This window comes from Cornus florida, unplaced genomic scaffold, assembly GCF_030987335.1.
Source record: "Cornus florida cultivar Cherokee Brave unplaced genomic scaffold, ASM3098733v1 CherokeeBrave_3.0.0_Hap2_Chr11, whole genome shotgun sequence".
Taxonomy (NCBI): Eukaryota; Viridiplantae; Streptophyta; class Magnoliopsida; order Cornales; family Cornaceae; genus Cornus; species Cornus florida.
The window spans coordinates 112,552,047-112,559,621 of record NW_026775581.1 but is presented as its reverse complement, the minus strand read 5'-3'; positions in this window follow the sequence as shown (position 1 = coordinate 112,559,621).

Genomic DNA, 7,575 nt, shown 5'->3' with positions numbered 1-7,575 from the left:
AAATAATAAAAATATACATAGATTTGATACGTGTTATGTTTTAAGTTACTTTATAATATTATGGTAACTTAAGTATTATTGGATAATCCATTAATAAATAATGGAATATGTATAATTTATTTATTTAATAAACATATATATAAATTATATACATAACATATTTTCCTTACCTTTTTAATATATATAAAAAGGAAAGTAATTTATTAATTACGTTTATGGTAACTTGGGTAGTAGTATTTAATCTGATGTATATGTTTTATATTTAAATAATAAAAATATACATAGATTTTATACGTGTTATGTTTTAAGTTACTTTATAATATTATGGTAACTTAAGTATTATTGGATAATTCATTAATAAATAATGGAATGTGTATAATTTATTTATTTAATAAACATATACATAAATTATATATGTAACATATTTTACTTACCTTTTTAATATTTATTTTTTTTAAGTTGACTTGGGTTGGGAAAAGGGTTAGGGTTATTTTATTTAGCCTATAAATATATAGTTATATGTTGTAAAAGGGGGTTAGAAAATATTCACGTGATATATTCTAGAAAGAGAGAGAAAGAATTAGAGAGGGAATGAGGGAAAAAAAACCCTGTAGAGAGAAGATCAAGGAAGAAGAAGTTTAACTTTCGATCCGAAAGTTTAAGGTAAGTTCTTCTTCTATCTCTTTCCCTTTGATTCGTGTTTCTGTACATGCCTAGGAAATTTCAGGATTTATTAAACACATAAAATTAAATAATTATGCATGTTTAATTGAATTAGAACATAGGTTTTATGAATTTGGTTCGTATCTGTTCTTGTATTATGAATTGATAAATGCATGATTTTGATTTGATTTCCGGTGTGAATTTTTACATGTTTAAATTATGTATTTTATATCTGTGGAATGATAGAACGTAGAAACATGCCTAGGATTCCTGAACATTAAATAGGAACTAGGTTTGGGTTTAAATAAATTTAAATAGGCTCAATCATAATGATGCTTGCTATTTGAATGTTTTAAACAAATGAATGGATTTAATTTTTTAATATGTTTTAGCAATTGAGATTAAATGTGTAGGATGAATTGGATATGGAGAATGCTTATTTGACGGTTTAATAAAATATCATCATATGTATAAGATTCAGTTTATGTAGGACATATGATATAGGATGCTTAAATAAATAATAAGTCATTCCTATTTTGTGATAACTTGATATCATATTATCATAGTTATTTCTGGATTGTTTGATGTATTTCCTTAATCATTACATCAATTGTTGGATTGTACGGTTTAATGTACCGGTATGGGCCTATGGCATTCTAAGGACGGATTAACTTATCGGTTAAGTCCTACCTATTTTATATAAGGGAATAGATTAACTAAAATGTTAAGTCCTACTTATATTCAAGTCAGGTCAGCTGAACAAGTTGAATGACTTATGGAGGATTAATTTATACTAAATGGGATGGTTACAAGATTATATATATATAAGTATGGTGCCATGATATGAGCTTGAGTCTCAAGATCAGTGGTTAGGGCGCGTATATCGCCAGGGATGTGTAGCTTAGATATAGTGTAGTTGTGTACCCTGGTAGGTCTAGATACTCATGCCTACTATATGTGCATTTTGCATGTTGCCTACTATTCAGGTTGAGACAACCCTATAATCTAGTGAGGTTCCTTTAGTGTGTATATATATATATACGGACTACTAGTTACTGTTGGATTGACTAGGATGTATACGTGTATCGGATCTCAGCTTGGACTGTAGTAGAGTAGAACTTGTTTGTGGGCCTAACCCACCATTATTTTTCAGGTGTTCGTCAGGAATAAAAGTTGTTCGTGTTGAGCGATGATCAGTCTACTTCATTCTTTCGATGCTACATAGGAGTTCCTTTATGATTCAGTTTCCTGATTTAGACAGTTATTGCTGTCATTTGTTTAGTTTGGATTTTTTAGGGGTCCACACAGTATGGATTCCCAAGTTGTATTTTAGAGGATTAGTTATATCAAAAGAGTTTATTAATTAATGAACATATAGTATGAGGTTTATTATTAGATTATCATTTTAGTTTATTGTCAGCATTTTATTTATTCTTCTTTATTCTTTTGTACTCTGTGTTCGTTTATTATCAATTTGTTTTAATATCCTCGGGTATTCAAGCGTGGGCCTGGCCAACCCGCATTCGGAAATCCAGGGGTATCACACTAACCCTCCTAAACAACAAAAAAAAAAAAAAAAAATAAACCCTGAACTATGAATTTGTTGCATTTCAATCCATTCCGGCGACTGACTTAACCGAAAAATTAAAAAGTCTGATTTACCCCTATAATTTTTCATTACTGTTTATATATGTGTTTATATATATATGGTAAGTACTCTCTTTCTCATACACACACACACGTTTATTTTTTAGATGATTATGGCCCTGATTTAGTGTTAAAATTTTATTTATTTTATTTTTTTTCTAATTGGATGTCTGATTTTTATCTAAGTTATGTTTGTATATATTCTCCTCTTATAATTTCTATTATACAATCATATATATATATATATAATTTCTATTCTGCAGTCAAGATTGTTGTTGCTCTGTTTGCTGTATATGTTTGAAATGTGCGTAACAAAATGTTGCTCTCTTGTGCGTAACAAAATTAATTTTTAAAAATCAGTTTTATCCCACCAACAAAGGCAAAATTTTCCTAAAGTAGATACTTAAATAGTGAATGTAATTTTTTAGTACTTGGCTCTTATGAATGCACAGGCTTTGAAGACAAAATATATGAAAAAAATCCCAGCAATTGTCCTTTCTTATTTTTCTGTAAGAGCATTATCATTAAAGAGTTCTTCTTTAGGTGAAAAAAAAAAAAACAAAAAAAAAAAAACAAAAGAGGAGTGTACAATATGCTATAGTTGTCTGTTTCAACTTTCAGAAGAGTGGGGCATACAAGAAAGTCTATTATTAGAAAAGGAATTCATTTCTTATGCTATGAATCTAGAAAAGTTCTTTCAAAGAACACAATAGTAGGGGAGGCTTTTTTGCCTCCACAAAAGCTACTTTAAGTCTGTTGTTTTCTCTTTCATTGGTTCACTACTTTCCTGAGTTAATATCTAATACCATAGCTTCAATCTTCTCCATGGAGCAAATTCTATATTTGTCTGAAATATCACTTTAAGTATAGTTTCACAATCTCTAAATTTTTCAACAAAACACCTTGTTATTCCTTTCCTTCCGTATCTCATAGTCGCAAAATACCAGATCGTTATGCCATAGGCCACTGTAAAGAACATTTCCCAACTATGGTCCTCCAAATTCCGTTTGCAAAACTACAATTATAAAACAGGTGGTCCCTATCTTCCACTCTGTGTCTACGAAAAATGTAATTACCATTAGTAACAAGTCCCAGCTGCATCAACCTGTATTTTGTCCCGAGCTTGTTCTGAATTATAAGCCAAAGAATCAAAGCATATTTAGGAATAGCCTGAGATTGCCATACAAAATGTGATGACCTTGTGGGCGGGTGTGCCGTGGGCGGGTGCGAGAGACACTGCTAGGCTACCACACTGGCGAGCTACGGGTGCACAGTCCTACATCGCCTGGGTAGAGGAAAGGTGAAGTGCTTATATGTAAGTGTGTCACCTTCAATTGGTATGAGGCCTTTTAGGATGAAGCCTAAGAGCAAAACCGTGCGGGCTCAGGCCCAAAGCGGATAATATCATACCATTTGGTGGAGTGGGTCGTTACAAATGATATCAGAGCCTGACCCAGCTAGAAGTGTGTCGACGGGGACGTTTGGCCTCCAAGAGGGGTGGATTGTGATGACCTTGTGGGCGGGTGTGCCGTGGGTGGGTGCGAGAGACACTGTCAGGCTACCACACTGGTGAGTTATGGGTGCACAGTCCCACATCGCCTGGGTAGAGGAAAGGTGAAGTGCTTATATGTAAGTGTGTCACCTCCAATTGGTATGAGGCCTTTTGGGATGAAACCCAAGAGCAAAACTGTGCGGGCTCAAGCCCAAAACGGACAATATCATACCATGTGGTGGAGTGGGTCGTTACAATTAGTTGCAATTTGCCAATAGTTCAGGTTTTTTTTTTTTTCATTTAACCCTATATTTTATTTTAGTATGAATCATGTTTGAATTATAGTAATCGCATATGGATAGGATATTTGTATTTAAACGAATCTACTCGTGCTCACCTCATATTTTGAAGGTTTGGAGTTCAAATTCTAATTTATTTATAATATCGTGGGTACATATGAGATAGGAAGTCTACGTATGCCTGGTTATGGACTTTGGGTTTGACCCTATATTTGATCTAGATTTCAATTTTTTATATGGGTTTGTATTTACTTTGAATCCGAATTTAGAAGCCGGCTGAATATGGATTTATGTCATCGTTGGGTCGGGTTTTGCCCCGTATTCAACAAAGGTCAATTACATTTTGCTGGATACGGTTTTTGTTTATGTTTTAATTATGTTCATATGAACTAATCCGGGACCGGATGGAGATATTGATCATGAGTCTAAAATATGGATATGGATGGATTCACATGGATATGGTCCATTTTTTAAACACCAATCGTGAGAGTGACGCTGACTCATCTAGGTACAATAGTAGGGTATCGGATAGAAGGCATTACATAATATCATACTGGATGTCGCAGAAGATCTAATTAATGTGAAAATCAAGACACACAAATTAGAGAGAACAGTTACACATATTGTCAACTTTAATTTTGAAAAATTCCTTTATGCAGCAACAATTACACATATTGTCAATAATATTATGTGAGTAATGCATATATAAGTAACAATCACGCATAATTTTTATATGATTCTTTATAGTAGACGTATTCAACAATATAAGTAAAAATAGTGACAGCTCACAAACAAAATATACAAATATGTGAAAATATATACATACACACAAATTTATAGTAACAAAAGTTAATAAAACCAAATAATAATAATAATTAAAAAAAAAAAAAAAACAATATAACTTGATTTAAAAAACCTCAATTCAATGTTCCAACAAATTTTTCAATAAAATAAAAGTGCATTCAAATAAAGATTAGTGAGTATTGAGTGGTGAAGAAAGATAATTTAGGAGCGGTAATATTTGACACGACACGCTAACATGACACGAACACGACACGAGATAAGCGGGTTTGGGTTTGGGCTAATCGTGTTCGTGTCATAATTGTGTCGACACGGATTGACCCGCTAACTAAACATGTCGTGTTTTTGTCTGATTCTGTAAACACGATTATGATACGATTAACCCGATTAACTAAATGTGTCGTGTTCGTGTAAAAAATGACCTATTTAGCAAAACGTGCATAATAAATATGTCGTATTCGTATCAGAAATGACTTAAACGTGTCTTTTCGTATCGTGTCAAGTCTTGACCCCAGGTTATGCGTGTCGTATCGTATTACACGTATAATAATCGTGTCGTGTTCGTGGGTCTTAGACACGATTAATAATCGTGTCGTGTTCGTGTCAACTCTAATCGTGTCCGTGTCGTAATCGTGTCGACACGAACACGACACGCCAATACGAATTGCCACCCCTAAGATAACTGTAAACTTGTAATGAGGGAGGAGGAAGACAACTTGTTGAGAGATGAGAGAAAGTACACTGGGGAATTAACAATAAAAAATAAAAGATAGAAAAATAATATGAAAAGTTTCTTCACTTCCATAAATAATCGTTAAATACATGTTTAATAAGCCGCCTAAGACTCCAGCTAGCACTGTGATTGGGGATATCAATTTGACTCATCATAACAGGTCTGCCTTGCAATGTTGTTCATCAGAAGAGTTTGCTTTTACTCTAATTAGACTAGAAGAGCAGTATGAGAATGAGAGACAAAACTCATTATACTCTAAACCTACCCTTTTAGTTTTCAAAATATATAAAAATGTTGACTTGTTTCGTTGCATGTCTAAAAATATATGCACACCTTAAATGTTAACCATCAAATTTTATTGAGTCAAAGTTCTGGAAGAATTGGAACATCAATCCAATTCTGAGACTTGATTTGGAACATCAGTCCTGTAAGACTTGATCCCAATGTTTTCCCTTCTCCAACATGGCACCAACAATGGGGTTCTCTTATGGAAATTTGGAAGAATGTAGACAACTTTAAGAAACTTATAAATTTTAGGTCATTTTTGTGTTTGCAAATTTAGAAGAGTCGAAATTCTTGACATTTCCAAAATGAGAAATGGGATCCTCTTTCAACATTTCAACGAGCTCTTGCCAACTAGGAGGAATTTTGGGATTTGGCAGTTTATGATATTCCCTCTCAGCCATTGTCTCGAAGTCCTCTTTTGGTCTTTACTTGTTGGACTCCACCCCCAGCAGATGTTCTGAAATTTAATATGGATGCCTCTTTCAACCATTTTTCCAAAAGTGCGGGAGGAGGCATTATCGTTTGCAATTCTCAGGGACACATAATTCTCATAGCTTCTTTATTTTCCCACTCTGTCTTCTCCACATAAATGGCAGAAGCATGGGTCTTGCGTGAATCCATCAATATCGCTGGTTGCAAATCCCTCCATAAGGTAATCTTTGAAGGCGACTGCCAAAACATTATGCACATCTCTCCATTAGAGGAACTCTCTTCAGTTCTCATGGATGACATCAATCCGTTTGGCGACCCACCCTCAATGGCTCCTTCAATGGATTCCTCGCAATGGCATCTCTGTTGTCCACTGTATTACCCGTAGGGCTCTTTCTTGTAAAAGCAATGAAAGCATTTGAAGAGTTTGGCCTCAGTGGTTGCTTCAAGCTACAAATGCTGAACTATCCAACTTGCCTTTGTAAACTTCCTTTTTCATGTATCAGGAAAAATAAATAAATAAAATAAAATAAAATAAAACAAATTTAAAAACAGTTGATATATATATATATATACCATTGTAAAATAATTTACACACCCAGACAAGGAAGCCAATCCCTCCATTCTTTTGGTAGCGTAAGTCAGGTTTCTCATCAAGTTCAGAGAATTTAGTAGATCTACTACGCAAACACATGCCTAGTTTTCACTGATCCAAGCTAGCATTTACTAATAAGAATTTGACAACTAGGTTCAGCGCAGTTGTCAGTGGCAATGACGACTCCTATTTTGAGTAACGCCCCTAATATTTCTTCACTTGTACACCCACGGACGGTTTTCAGATCCTTGTCTGCCTAAGGTTAACACCCTTGCTAGCTCCGTCTTCTGCCATGCCTCAAGCGCGTATGGATTTTCTTGTAGCCCTTTTCTAAGGAAAGTTCAAGTCCACAAGATGGAATTTTCCTGTTAAGAAGTGCTTTACTTGGTTTGGTGGAAATAGCTAGAAAAGAAAGGAAAGAGAAATTTTTTAATTTTTTTTAGAGTTTGGATATATAGAAAGAGAAAACTAATGGAAAATTTCCTTACTTGATTTTAAACTCTCGAAATTCTTTTTAAGAACAGTTTTCAGAAAATGAGAACAAAGAACAATTTTCACTTTTTTCATTTTAAAAATATGTTTGGTTGAGAAAACTACAAAATAGTTTTCAAAGAACAAAAAATTATTTGGT